The sequence below is a fragment of the Aegilops tauschii genome, chromosome 4, assembly GCF_002575655.3.
Source record: "Aegilops tauschii subsp. strangulata cultivar AL8/78 chromosome 4, Aet v6.0, whole genome shotgun sequence".
NCBI lineage: Eukaryota > Viridiplantae > Streptophyta > Magnoliopsida > Poales > Poaceae > Aegilops > Aegilops tauschii.
In genome coordinates, this window is record NC_053038.3 from 483,701,620 (window position 1) to 483,717,236 (window position 15,617).

Sequence of the window (15,617 nt, forward strand, 5' to 3'; positions counted from 1 at the left end):
GACGGCTTCCATAGTTTGCCAAGTTCCATAAGGGTAACCTTCCTAGGTCATACACATCTGGCAATTCTTCAGAGCCTTCAAATTCTCCCAGTCTTCGGAGTCTTCAACCGTTGTAGTTTCCATTATCATAATGCACGGTAAAATCCTCTTCATTCCGAATGGTCTTAGTTGTCCGATATCTTGTACTTCTTGAAGTGGTCTTATCCGTCGAATCTTCGAGTGGTCCAAAAGGAAAAAGGGGTATGGTCTCACTAAAAGGGAATATTTGAATAAACTCAGAAGAGAAGAGAGGTAAAAGATCTTTTTGAAAAGGAAAGTTTTAGGGAAAATCCTTCCTATGGGCTTGCCAGTTTCTAGGGTCACGTCCTACAGTCAACATGTGCTCTGATACCATCTTGTAGCGACCCGACCCGAATGGATCAAGTCTCTGTGCTTAAGTGTCATCCCTGGATCGGTATGCTGACACACACAGTACTCGAGGATTTATAACAGAGGTAAATCACATGTATAAAGTAACGTAAATACTATTACCTCAATCCAAATAGCGGAAGTAACAAGGTTGTGGATTCCCATCAACACCAACGACAAAGTTGAGTGTAGAAATCGTAACCCTAACGTATCACTTACTCGTCGTAAGAATCCTGCAACATGAAACGTTGCAGCCCGAAAACGGGTCAGTACATTGAATGTACTGGCAAATTCACACCATAGAGAAATGATGAACAAAGGCTATCACTACATGCATATATGGCTGGTGGAAAAGCTCTATGGTTATAATGTTTTTGCGAAAAGCCAGTTTTTCCCTACTACAAAGGAATAAATTTTATTTAACTATCATGGTGGTTGTGAAACATTGAGATGGTTGACAGCATCTCAATCCCAATTAAGTATCATCATTAGCCCAACAATATTAATTAAAGTAACATGATGAGATCAACGGGATAATCCAAGAACTAGATACTCAAGATGTCCATAACCGGGGACACGGCTAATCATGATTAGTTTGTACACTCTGCAGAGGTTTGCGCACTTTTCCCCACAAGACTCGATCGCCTCCGCTTGATTCTCGCACTGCATGATGTTTGAGAAACGGATGACCGAGACACAGTCTTTCAGGAACAATCACTCTTTACTCCGGGTGGACCGGTACACCTACTTTCCCCTACATCTGCTAGCCCACCTCTTCAAGAGATCATGTAACCTACTCAACTATGCTAGAGCCCATAATAGCTTGTGGCTGCACACAGAAGTTTCTAGCATGAACAATCTTATGATCCCTTTGAGCCTGGGTGGCGGACCTTATAAAATCAGACAACACTGGGTTCTCCAGGTGCCTCAATCCACCCAGATGTGAGTTTTAGTTGCCACCTTAAGTTGAACCATTAATAAACATCTCACATCTGTCATGAATATCTCTCAAACCCAATCCACGTCTACGAGCATGGCATGGCAATAATAATAGCAACGTAGAAGTAACTCCCAAGGGTTTGATAAGAAAACAGGTAATAGGTACTACCTCAACTACTTCCCAGCTCCCACAATTTAATCAGATCCTAATCATGCAATGTGTTTGAGGAATAGATCTGATGCAATAAAACTGGGTAGGGAAAGTATGATCAAAGTGTTACTTGCCTGCAATGTTGATGAAGATGATTCGCACTCAAAACTCTTGATAGATCTACTCGTCACACTCCGGTCAATCTATCGTAAGCAAGCAGTAGCAACCATACATAAGCAATCACTCAAGATCAGAAAGATCGAAGAAAACAATTCGGAAAACTTCAAAACCAAGCAAATAACTCTTGCAACATAAAAAAATTTCTAACAGCACCAAAATTATGTGAATTTGGCCTTATCAGAAAGTTTAGGTCAAGAGCTTCGCTTTGCAAAAAAAATCAACTCAAACGGAGTTATAAAACTCAAGTTATGTTCAAAAAAAGATTCAAATACAAATCTGTTTGAAATTAAATTTTAAAACTTTCAAAAACATGTTTAAGTTGTATTACTGGATAGAGGGAATCATAACGAAAAAGTGGGCGTTGGTTTCATCGAAAACGGAGGTACGGATAAAAAGATATGATCAAAAGAAATTTGACTATGAAACAAATTTCGAAATTGAAAATTTCAAAAAGTTGACGTGACAGGTTAACTGGATAGGTGAAAACAAGACGAAACTATAGGCGCTGGTTTCATCTAATTTGGATGAACGAGTAAAAAGTTATGGTTATTTGAAAAAATCAGGGCCAAACTGTTTTGCAGAAGAAAAATAGCTATGGCTAAAAAAAAATAGGTCTAACGCATAAATACAGAGAACGAATAAATATACCTAAAAGACGACTTCGGAGTGAGGAGACAACTTCCAAAGTCCCGCTGGAGAGGAGAAATATATTTTTAGCTAGTCAAACCAAAATATTGATTTAACCCGCAATGGATAATTTTTGAAGGCTCTATGAGTCTATATTTATAGATGGAAAAGAGGTTTAGGGGTTAAAGGCTAGGCAATGTGGGACTAAACGTAGACGAACAAATAAAATAAACGGGGAACGCATGGGCTAAAAGCACCACGGGCCGGCTGCGCGCGCACGCGTACACTGCAGTTTTTTTTTAACAAAAATCGGCCTAACTAAAAAAAATAAAAAGGATGGCTGGGCCTGGCCCATTTAGGAGAGGGAAAAACAAATGAGGCCCCCGCTGCCACTATGCTACGCGTGTGGCCGGTAAATAACTATGGGCCGCATGTACAGTTTTTTTTTAAACAAATTGAAACAGAAGGAAAATCGGATAAAGAAATAAATTAAAATTTTATATAGGCATATTATGTATCAAAATTTTCAGAAAAAGATTTTCTACAACATGAACATTTTTGTAAAGTCAAATAAAGACCAAAAAAATTCAAATAAATCAAACAGTGCTACGGCCTTAATAAAATCCAATAAAAATCATTTTAAAAATACCAAAATGATTTCAAATTTATTTCTCTCCAATTTTCTGTTGTAGGGAATCATGTTACCCTAATTTCTTTATATTTTTTTTTTGGAGAAAAATAATTTGAATAAAACCCAAATAACTCCAAATTAAAATAATTTCCAAAAGGACTTTGAATTTGACCTTTGAAACTCCCAACTCATATTTCATATGTTTTGAAGAAGTCATTTTATCTTCTCTCGTGAAAATCATTGAGTTGCATAAAGTTTCGGAAATGTGAAATATTTTCAAATGAAATTCAAATATTTTCAACACCCCTTGTCATTTAAATAAATGGAAGAAGTCATGTCATCTTCTCTCCAGGGTTTTGTGGTGAAAAGAATTTGAATTTACGGAGATCATAAAAGCAAAATGAAAGTTTGGGAAAGTCCTCTCATTTAACTTTCAAAGATTTCAAATTCCACTCACTTTCAGTCAATCAATCAAACAATCAATCCAATCTATCTGTTTATTATAACATTCCAAAATTTAGAATTTTGGGATGTTACAATTGGTCATGCTTGATAGTAGTACATGTTGGGATGGTCATGTTCTTCGGTGCATGACTAACATCGGTTACCGAGTATCGTTAATATGCATTGTTCCTTTGCTGTTAGTTGGTTAAGTGATTACTCAGTAATGTTATTGAGGTGTTCTTGCATGGTATTTACTGTTGGTGCTAATGGTCATGTTATGCTATGGGTAGTGTTGTACTCATGCTCATCATTATGGTATACTTAGTTGGATATGATTCATTGTTGATGTGGTGGATAGTTATGTTGTACCCTCATGCTTATGTTGATATCATGCTCATGCATTGTAATTGCATCATGTTATTTTATCATGGCTCAGCATATCTGCATTCAAGTTTAATCGGATTAAATTGAACTTGAACAACTGTTGGCTGAGTCATGGTGCCACCATATCGAGCTGACTAGTGCAACCACACTTACCTTTATGGGAAGGTCCTAACTGGGTCTATTGTCATGCCTCTCGCCGGTGCCTCCAATGAGGGAAGGTTATGGGGGCGCGCTACCCTGATCAGGTAGGCGGACATAAGACGTGTGTGCCCGTTGCCGTTGTTATGGATCCTTGTCCCTGTTTGGGACCGTTTTTGCCACGATGGTGGCCGTTTTGCCACGACGGTGGCCGTTGGTGTCTTTGGTAGACACGAGGCCACCCAGGACTAGCCCAGTGGGGAGTGAGTCGGAGTGGCCGGGAGAGTGTCATGGCAGTAGATCGGTTTTGTCGGAACGCCGTTGGTCCACCCGAATGGGAGTGCGAGGCCATGGGTTCCGTGGTGTGGGAACAGTGTACTAACCTCTGCAGAGTGTATACTAAATCTATCGATAGCCACGCCCGTGGATAAGGGCCCAGTTCGTGTCGGTCACATTGTGAGTCAACAGTAATAATAATAATGATGTGCTTAATAACAACCCCGGTTCGATGATAAGATAAGCTTGTTATGTGATCCGTGAATGATCACCGTTTGGTTACGAGGTAACCCGTTGAGCCCAGAGTGGTTCCGTTTGTGATCCGTGAATGATCACCGTTTGGTTACGAGGTAACCCGTTGAGCCCAGAGTGGTTCCGTTTGTGATCCGTGAATGATCACCGTGGTATCAAGGATACCGAGTTGTTGGATATTCGTGATGTTGTGCGAGAATCATGGGTAAAGATCAAGCTCCTTGTGGTCATTTAATGATTACTACGGTATTGTTTATACCAAGCTTGATTTGATCCTGAGATGATCGTGTGATGTCCGAGGTTGGTAAGTGAGGCATGTGATGGTTACGAGGTACCCGAGCAGAATAAGTGGTGCATATAGTGTCATCATGTTGCATGCTAGTATCGACAGATTTATATGTTCATGCCATGTTCATATTGTTCTAGCTGTATCATGTTCATGTTGTTCATGCCATGTTATCCTGATGATCTCATGATAATTCCTGCTTAACCTGTAATTGCCATGCTGTTGTCTGTCTTGAATGCTTCTGGTTATTGTGAGCTTGCAAGTACATTCAATGTACTAACCTGGCGTGTCATGCCAGTTTGCAGGTCATGCCGGATTTGATTGCTTGCTTGTCGTGGTTTCCGTTCATGCGAGCTAGGATAAGCATTCCAGCCAGAGTCCCTATGGAGTGGAGTTCACCACCGTCATCGTTGTTTCACTGCCAGTAGTTTTTCCACTGCTTCGAGTTGTTCTGCTGCTTGCATAGAGCAACTGAGGATCGCGTAGTGTCGCCGTGCCGATGTTATTCATTGTAATATCGGAGACCTTGTATTCATATTCGTGTAATGATAGAAAGCTGGTTTGTTCTATGCTAAGCAGTGCTATATTCCAGAAGACTTCTCCTCGATCTCTGGGCTGGAATACGGGGCGTTCCGGTTTCTCTGAGCCGGGGTGCCACAATCTACGTGTGAAGCAGAGTACATAGCTGCTTCGGAAGCAGCAAATGAAGGAGTCTGGATGAAGGATTTCATATCCTACAGAAAATAGAGTTCGATGCCAGGCGGATACTTGACATGTTCCCCCTCGGCCAGGCCCATCGCAAGGAAAGCGAAAACCTAGATTTGCTTTATCGCTAGGTGTCATACCTAGTGCATCGGGTCCAATGAAAATCTTTTGTGACAATACTGGAGCAATAGCCTTGGCGAAGGAATCCAGATTTCACAAGAGAACCAAGCACATCAAGAGACGCTTCAATTCCATCCGTCATCAAGTGTCGGAAGGGGACATAGAGATTTGCAAGATACATACGGATCTGAAAGTTGCTGACCCATTGACTAAGCCTCTCTCACGAGCAAAACATGATCAGCACCAAGACTCCATGGGTGTTAGAATAATTACTATGTAATCTAGATTATTGACTCTAGTGCAAGTGGGAGACTCAAGGAAATATGCCCTAGAGGCAATAATAAAGTTGTTATTAATATTTCCTTATATCATGATAAATGTTTATTATTCATGCTAGAATTGTATTAACCGGAAACTTAGTACATGTGTGAATACATAGAAAAACCGAGTGTCCCTAGTATGCCTCTACTTGAATAGCTCGTTAATCAAAGATGGTTAAGTTTCCTAGCCATAGACATGTGTTGTCATTTGATGAACGGGGTCACATCATTAGAGAATGATGTGATGGACAAGTCCCATCCGTTAGCTTAGCATTATGATCGTTTAGTTTATTGCTATTGCTTTCTTCATGACTTATACATGTTCCTATGACTATGAGATTATGCAACTCCCGAATACCAGAGGAACACTTAGTGTGCTATCAAACGTCACAATGTAACTGGGTGATTATAAAGATGCTCTACAGGTGTCTCCGATGGTGTTTGTTGAGTTGGCATAGATCGAGATTAGGATTTGTCAGTCCATGTTTCGAAGAGGTATCTCTGGGCCCTCTCGATAATGCACATCACTATAAGCCTTGCAAGCAATGTGACTAATGAGTTAGTTGCGGGATGGTGCATTACGGAACGAGTAAAGAGACTTGCCGGTAACGATATTGAACTAGGTATGATGATACCGACGATCAAATCTCGGGCAAGTAACATATCGATGACAAAGGGAACAACGTATGTTGTTATGCGGTTTGACCGATAAAGATCTTCGTAGAATATGAAGGAACCAATATGAGCATCCAGGTTCCACTATTGGTTATTGACCGGCAATGTGTCTCGGTCATGTCTACATTGTTCTCGAACCCGTAGGGTCCGCACGCTTAACGTTCAATGACGATTTGTATTATGAGTTATGTGTTTTGATGACCGAAGGTTGTTCGGAGTCCCGGATGAGATCACGGACATGACGAGGAGTCTTGAAATGGTCGAGACATAAAGATTGATATATTGGACCATGTTATTCGGACATCGAAAGTGTTCCGGATGGTTTTGGGTAAAACCAGAGTGCCGAAGGGGTTATCGGAACCCCCGGGGGAACTAATGGGCCACCATGGGCCTTATTGGAGAGAGAGGAGGGCAGCCAGGGCAGGCCGCGCCCCCCCTTACAATCCGAATGGGACAAGGGAAGGGGGGCGGTGCCCCCTTTCCTTCTCCCTCTCTCCCTCTCCTTCCTTCCCCCTCTCTCACTCTTGGTGGAATCCTACTAGGACTTGGATTCCTAGTAGGACTCCCCTCCTTGGGCGCGCCCCTTAGGGCCGGCCAGCCTCCTCCCTCCCTCCTTGATATACGGGGGAGGGGGGCACCCCATAGACACACAAGTTGATCTTTAGCCGTGTGCGGTGCCCCCCTCCACAGTTTTCCACCTCGGTCATATTGTCGTAGTGCTTAGACGAAGCCCTGCGTCGGTAACTTCATCATCACCGTCACCACGCCGTCGTGATGATGAAACTCTCCCTCGGCCTCAACTGGATCAAGAGTACAAGGGACGTCATCGAGCTGAACGTGTGCTGAACACGGAGGTCCCGTACGTTCGGTGCTAGGAATTTTCAGACCGTGAAGACGTACGACTACATCAACCGCGTTGATATAACACTTCCGCTTTCGGTCTACGAGGGTACGTGGACACACTCTCCCCGCTCGTTGCTATGCTTCTCCTAGATAGATCTTGCGTGATCGTAGGATTTTTTTTGAAATACTACGTTCCCCATCACAACTCTGGTGACAACATATCCCAAAAGAGCTCAAGATCTGGCTCTGAATCTGGTTCACTTGCTGGCTCTGGAACCAATACTCACAGAACTCATGTACTTGGGCAAGAGAGCATGGATGCTGATTCATCCCCAACTTCCATGCTAAAGACTCACCTCCCCGAATCTCAGTACACCGGGAAGATCAAGAGCCTGGAAACTCTCCTAAACTCTGAACAGGGAGACTTTGAAGGATTCAACCTTTTAAGAGAAATGGACAGCTGGAAGATGAAGATCTCATACCTGAGGAGGAACTATATGAGGATTTAATTCCAGAAGATGACACATTTGATCAGCCTGCTTGTGCTGATTCTGAAGCTCCCCAGGATGATCATCTGGCAGCACACACTGTTGGCACTGTGGCCACCCAATATAATGTTGATTTCCCTGCGAACATTGAAAACAACCAACACAAATGGGGGCCTGTCCAAGCTACTCATACTAGTGCTAGATGTGCTGGTGACAAGAGGACCATCATTGAAAAAGCCCAACAGTTAAAGGAGGTCCAAAACCTGGAATCACAGAAAAACCTTGGTATTAAAAAACCTACTTTCTCTAAATTGAATAACCCCACTTTTATTTCTGTTGCTTCCTCAATTGGCATAGATATTGAAGAAGCTACTGTTAGTAAAACCAATGAAGTGGTGTCTCAGGACAAGACTGTGGGTGTTGGCCCTGAGACCCCATCAATGGTTATATAGGTAGTGATAGCCTCATCTCAGACCCCCTTGCTAGCCCTAATGCAGGGCTCTAGTCACTTGTGTGTAAGAATAGACGGGCCAAGCACCCCAAGACAATGCTTACTAAATGAATGCACTCTTCTGGAATGTCAGAGGGATATCTGCTGTAGGCAGAAAACCCCCGATCATAGATACTATAATCAAAACACATGCTTCAATCATTGGTTTCCAGGAGACTAAGCGAGAAACCTTCTCTAGTAACTATCTGAAATCACTAGTTCGGGTTAGGGATTTTTCCTGGCATAATCTACCTTCCAAAGGCTCTACTGGAGGCATTCTGATGGGGGTAGATTTAGATGTCTTTGAAGTCATTTCCTGGTCTCATCTAGAATTTTCAGTTAGTTGTGTGGTCAAACTCAAAACTAATGATAGGACTTTTAGAATTGTCACTGTCTATGGCTCACCCTATGAGGAGGGTAAAGAAGCTTTCCTATCTGAACTGCACACATTCTTTGTTGATGTCACTATCCCACTCTCATTGGGGGAGATTTCAACCTGGTCAGGACTGCTAGGGATAAAAGTAATGGGATGGTCAATCACAAATGGTGTGATAATTTCAGTGCTTGGATTGAAATTTGGAGTCTCCTAGAAATCAAACTCTCCAGTAGGAAATTTACCTGGGCTAACAACCAGGTAGACATTATTATGTCCACCATAGATAGATTGTTTTGTGACACTGAGTTAGATAAGATTTTTTCCCTGTCTACTTATAGAGCCATACCTAGGTGTGGGTGTGATCACACCCCTTTATTATGGGACTCAGGTGTGCTTCAACAACCTAAGTAAACTAGCTTCGAAAGGGAAAAATGGTGGCTGTTAAGAGAAGATTTCTCTGACATTGTCACTAAAATTTGGTCTGAACCTACTCAGGCAAAGACTTATGTTGATAACTGGCAGATTAAAACAAGGAAATTGAGGAGAATCACTAAAGGGTGGAACTCAAATGAGGAGGCCAGCCTTAAGAGATATTAAAAAAATCCTCATGGAGGAATTTGATACTTTAGATGTTAAAACATAAACTACAGACCTTTCTGAGGCTGAAGCTACTAGGTGGAAATTCATCCAAAATGAACTCCAGAAGATTTGGCTTCAGGAAGAGATCAAAGCCAAACAAAGATCTAGGGATAGAGATATTAAGGAAGGAGATAGAAATATTGATTACTTCCATGCAGTGGCAAATCAAAGGAGGAGGAAAACCCACATCCACTCCATTGATGGACCAAATGGTCCTGTCACTGACATTAAAGATATGCTTAGTGTGGCTGGTGACTTTTATAAAGATCTCTTTAAAAAAGAAACCAGTAGTGGTTTCACACTCAAGCCTAACTTCTTCTCCCCCGAGGAGAAAGTCACACAGATGGAGAATGACTCCTTAGAGGCCCCTTTTACTTAAGAAGTAAAACAAGCTGTTTTTTGGCTCTTTCCCTGCTGGGGCCCCTGGCCCTGATGGAATCCCCTTCTTCTACCAAAATTTTTGGCCCTTGATCAAGAAAGACCATTTAGATATCTTTAAAGATTTCCATGATGGGGAACTGAACATCTCTAGACTTAACTTTGCTATGCTCACCTTGATCCCTAAAGAACCTGATGCCACTTCTATGAAGAAATTCAGGCCTACCCGCCTTATTAAATGTAGCTTTAAGATTTTCTCCAAAGTATTAACTAATAGGTTTACCAAAGTTCTGCATAGACTGATTGCTAGTAACCAATCTGCTTTCCTAAAAGGCAGATATATTCTAGAAAGTGTAGTCACTGCTCATGAGGTTCTGCATTCAGTCCACACCAGTAAAAAAACAGGGCCTAGTCTTGACACTTGACTATCACTACAAAAAAAAATACACTTCCGTCATGATACGTGTTTGTCACAGTAGGTCGTGTTTTTTGTCATGCATGTACATCCATGACGATTTTATGACAGAATCAAGATAGTCATACCTGTGCTGTCGTAGAAGTGTTCCATGACATTACCAAAATTATCATCACGGAAGTGTCCACTTCCATGACGATAAATCGCGCGTCACAGAAGTGCTTTCGTCAAGGGTGACCGACACGTGGCATCCACCGTAACGGAATGCCGTTAAGCTATCGGGTCCGGTTTTGGATCCGATAACCCGTTAACAGCCCGGACCAATGGGGATTTTCCACGTGTAAAATCATCATTGGCCGGAGGAAACACGTGTTGCCTCACCGCTGGGACAGATGTCATCCACTCATTGGACAGGAGGCGCCTATGATAGGTCGACACGTGGCACGGCCCAACAGTGGCCCATTCCGGTGAAAAAGGCCGGCCCAGTAAAAATTAGCAGGCCGGCCCATATAAGGCCTACTTGTGTCAGGTCCATTTAAGCCCACGGTCCATACGAGATGTGCCAATTCGGCCCATCAATGGCCCGTTAAAGATTTGACACCATTGCAGCCCATCGTCAGTTCGAGCCCGTTAACAGCCCGCTATATATTTGGGCTCAATATCGGCCTGATGAGATTTCGTCCTGTTAACGACCCATTCAGTTGATGGGCCAATTTTCATGATGTACATCTTTCGGCCTTTTAGCGACCCATTTTAATGTTGGGCTAATTTCCGGCCCGGTGTGTCTTTTAGCCTGTTGACGGCCCATAAATCAGTTGGGCCATTTGTAGCCGGACCCGAGTTTCGGCCTTTTAGCGACCCATTTAAGTGTTGGGCCAATTTCCGGCCCGGTGTGTCTTTCAGCCTGGTGACAGCCCATATATTTGTTGGGCCATTTGTAGTCGCACCTGAGTTTTGGCCTTTTAGCGACCCATTTAAGTGTTGGGCCAATTCCCGGCCCTGTGTGCCTTTCAGCCTGTTAACGAACCATAAATGAGTTGGGCCATTTGTAGTCGGACCTGAGTTTTGGCCTTTTAACGGCCCATGCCCTTCATGGTCCAATACGAGCCCGGTTTCTCTTTCGGCCTGCTAAAGGCCCACAACACAGTTGGGCCATTTACAATACGACCTGACTTTCGGCCTCTTAGTGGCCCATGCTCTTCATGGTCCAGTACAAGCCCGCTGTCTCTTTCGGCCTGCTAAAGGCTCATAGTATAGTTGGGCCATATGTAGCCCGAACTTAGTAACGGCCTGTTAACGGCCCGTGAAATCAATTGGGCCCACCTGTTGCCCGCTTCGATGTCGGCCTGTTAACGACCCGGGAGTTAAGAGGGCCGACCATTAACTTTCGGCCTAGTAATGTCCCATTAACTTAATGGGCCCACTAAAGTTCGTACATGTCTTTAGGCCAAATTAGATAATTTGAGCCCATTACGACGAGCAATTATGCACAAGACCAAAACCGATCAAGCAAAGGTACGACATACAGGGAAAAACGTTGCACATCCAGCATATATTACAGGAAATTACATCCACTGGGCAATCAAAGATTGATGCCAGTGCAAATAAATGAACAAAACCTAACGATCTACAACGTCACAAGCTGCAACCTCAGCACGGATGACGCCCATAAGCATGTGGGCAAGTTCTTCCTGCTTTGCTACACGGTCTCTGAAAACATTGATCAATTGTTGTGTCGCACGACTCTGCACCTCTGATTCCTCCACCATTTCCATCATTCCTTCAGCCATTAATTGGTTCACAAACATACATTTTTTCCGTTGCATTCGAGACAGAGCATACTGAACAAATTCAGATGGCGATTTTGGCAGGCTTGTATTATTGATAGTGGAGAGTGTCTCGACCACTGCATCATAACATAAATTAGGAGGGGAACCAAATAGATTAATCATGAGTTATTGGCATATTACCTGGCCTAGATTTATTGGAAAGAAACAATGGGGTTGCCTTGCTGTTTTCAGAGTTTGTCTTCTTATCTTCAGCAGCCTGCACCAAATTAAGACACTAGCATTGCTATCATTGGCCAAGTCAGATAATAGGAAAGCAACATTGGCACAACGAACGTTTGGGCAACTAGCCAACACCAAATTAACACAATATGGCACAACTATCATCAGCTAGGTAAGGTAATACGAAAGCAACATTGACACAATGAATGAATGGGCAACCAGAGCAGCACTAGAATTCAGTAATGTGCATGATATGAGATAGTACACTCATGCAGCTCAGTATGCAAAACTAGCAGGCAGTTTTCTTTACAAAAATCAACATTGGCGCCTTTAACATTTTGCTACAACTAATTTTAGATCAGATAAAGGTTGGATTCACGCCGATTAACAAAATACATGCTGATGTAAAAATATAGTGATATACAACAGGTACTTACATCAGCATTGGAGCACAGAGAATTCCTGTAAGATATTTTCCTCGAATACAATCCCAATGAAGGAAGTCTTCTATCATTTAACCTTATTTTCTAAAAGAGAGATGGGTAAGAAACATGTAGAAAATATGATCAGAATGCTGTAAAATTTCATGATGCGAGGATACACACACGCTTCTTAGAATGGAGTTGACATTCTTTTGTTGGACTGGAGCGGACTAGTTCTTTGGCCACTGGAATCTGCTTATTATCAGTGGGAGTTGGGTTTCTCTATGCTGGAGCAGTATCTACGAAAAATGGAGTTAGTTTATTATCTCCTGGCGTTTGGATCTTTTGCAAAGACCTGGTTTGTAACCCTTCAGATTCTAACATAGCCGTCTTCCCCTTGCATGCCTTATATAGAAGAATGGTGCTTCAATTATAAAACATGCTACAACAGAGATGGAATAGGTACTGAATAATAGAAAAGGCATGACATATTGACATGTATTCCCTCCATCCGGAAATAAATGGATGGGTCTAGGCGTATTTCAGTTCTAGATACATCTAGTTTTATCCATTTCTGCGACATGTAATCCGGACAAAGGGAGTATGATGTAAGAGCTAGGGATAGAACATGACAACACAGTAAAAAAACACTGAAAACCCACTGCAGAACCAAAGTAATCAAACCCACTGATATGAGATAGTACACTCATGCAGCTCAGGATGGAAAACTACCAGGCAGTTTTCTTTACAAAAATCAACATTGTGGCCTTTAATCATACATTTTGCTACAACTAAATTTAGATCAGATAATGGTTGGATTCACGCCGATTAACAAAATACATGCTGATGTAAAAAATATAGTGATATACAATAGGTACTTACATCTGCATTGGAGCACAGAGAATTCCTGCAAGAATCTTTCCTCACAGACGATACCAGTGCATAAATTCTTCTATCTGTTAAGCTTATTTTCTAAAAGAGAGATGGGTAAGAAACATGTAGAAAATATGATCAGCATGCTATAAAATTTCATGATGCAAGGATACGCACACTCTTCTTAGAATGGAGTTGACATATTTTTGCTGGACTTGACCGGACTAGTTCTTTGGCCACTGGAATCTGCTTATTATCAGTAGGAGTTGGGTTTCTCTGTGCTGGAGCAGTATCTATAAAAACTGGACTTGGTTTATTATCTCCTGGCGTTTGGATCTTTTGCAAAGACCTGGTTTGTAACCCTTCAGATTCTAACATAGTCGTCTTCCCCTTGCATGCCTTGTATAGAAGAATGGTGCTTCAATTATAAAACATGCTACAACAGAGAGATGGAATAGGTACTGAAGAATAGAAAGGCATGACATATTGACATGTATTCCCTCCATCCGGAAAAAATGGATGGGTCTAGGCGTATTTCAGTTCTAGATACATCCCTTTTTATCCATTTCGGCAACATGTAATCCGGACAGAGGGAGTATGGTGTAAGAGCTAGGGATATGACAGGACAACACAGTAAAAAAACACTAGTTGAATGTAAAACTGTATGCTAGCGGAATACATACAGAAAAAACTAAGGCAACATACACGTGTATGATTGGGAAACTAAGATGGCATTGCAACAGAGCACTAGAACATCACTTCAATGTAAAAAAATGGTATGGTAGACATATGAAGTACCTACTGATGAATAACAATGCATAAGATATTCAGAAGCATGATGTCCAAATTAAGCAGATGGCATTGCAATAGAGTAGAATGACAGTACTTGAATTTGAAAACATGTTATCATGAATGGAATAGGTACTGAAAAACAGGAAGGCATGACATATTTACATGCATGATCAGCATGCTAAGCACATGGCATTGCAACAGAGTAGATACACTCCTGGACATTATATGCATGTTGTACCCATATCACGGGCCAAGTTAGAGCAAGGACCTTGTGGGGTGAAGAGGATTCAACATCTTTCTGCAAGTCTTCTGAAGAACTGCCTTTACATGTTCCATCATATTGGGTATCATTGACATCAAGTTTACTGGCCTTTACATTGCTACGTGAGGTACTTGTGGATATATCAGTGTGTGCAATTATATCTGACATGCGTGGAAGACAACTAGTAGTTAGATTTATGTAATGAGTGCCTGTAGGAGACGACATAAATAGTAGGACTGGGGTTAACTAGCAGCAACAGGTCTCAAAAACTAAAGGGAGAACACAGATGAAAGCTACAGAATATGTATCGTTTGTACTCGAGATTAACTAGATGGCACACAAAAGTATTAAAGAACAACAAGGTAATACTAGAAGTGGTATAATACTATAATCACCAGCCTGTGGGATAGCATTGGCTGGTGGATGATAACTATGGAACATCGTTACCTAAAGAACAAGTATCTTAGCTGAACTATGGAATAGCGTTAACTCCTGAACAAGACCCGTAAGAGATCATCATGAATATACAGTGAAATGTGACAATCTATTCTCCATGCTTAGATGAATAACAAAGCCATTGCACACATGTAAGATGAGGGTACAACCTATCTGGCCGCCATCCATAGGAGCGAGCATCATGTGCTGACTTGTCGATGGCCCTACAGTTGTTGTGGCCGTCCATGTCGGGCACGCACATTCGATGTAGGGAACTGTTGAGCGGGGACTATAGCTCCCTTCTGGTGTATGCTTCCCTTGTTGGAGCAGCTGCGGTGAGTCGGAAGACGGTGTGGCTGAAGATGCAGATAACGCATAATGTTAAGAACGACACATCTCTTTGATCTGAAGAAATACACTAAGAGATCAACAATAAGGTATGAGAGTGGTCACACGTCTGTTGACTGAAGACTAAATTGGAGTCACACGATTTTGTTTTATTTTGGTACTGTCCGATCTACGCCGGATGGCTTGATGGCCGTCTTATGCCTCCCGGCTGACACTGTTAGGAATCTTCCCCGAAGAGCCAGCGACCAACGGCAGAGCAGCCTGCCTCCACCGTCTGTGGCCCTGGCCAAAACCCCGCTCCCCTCCCCACC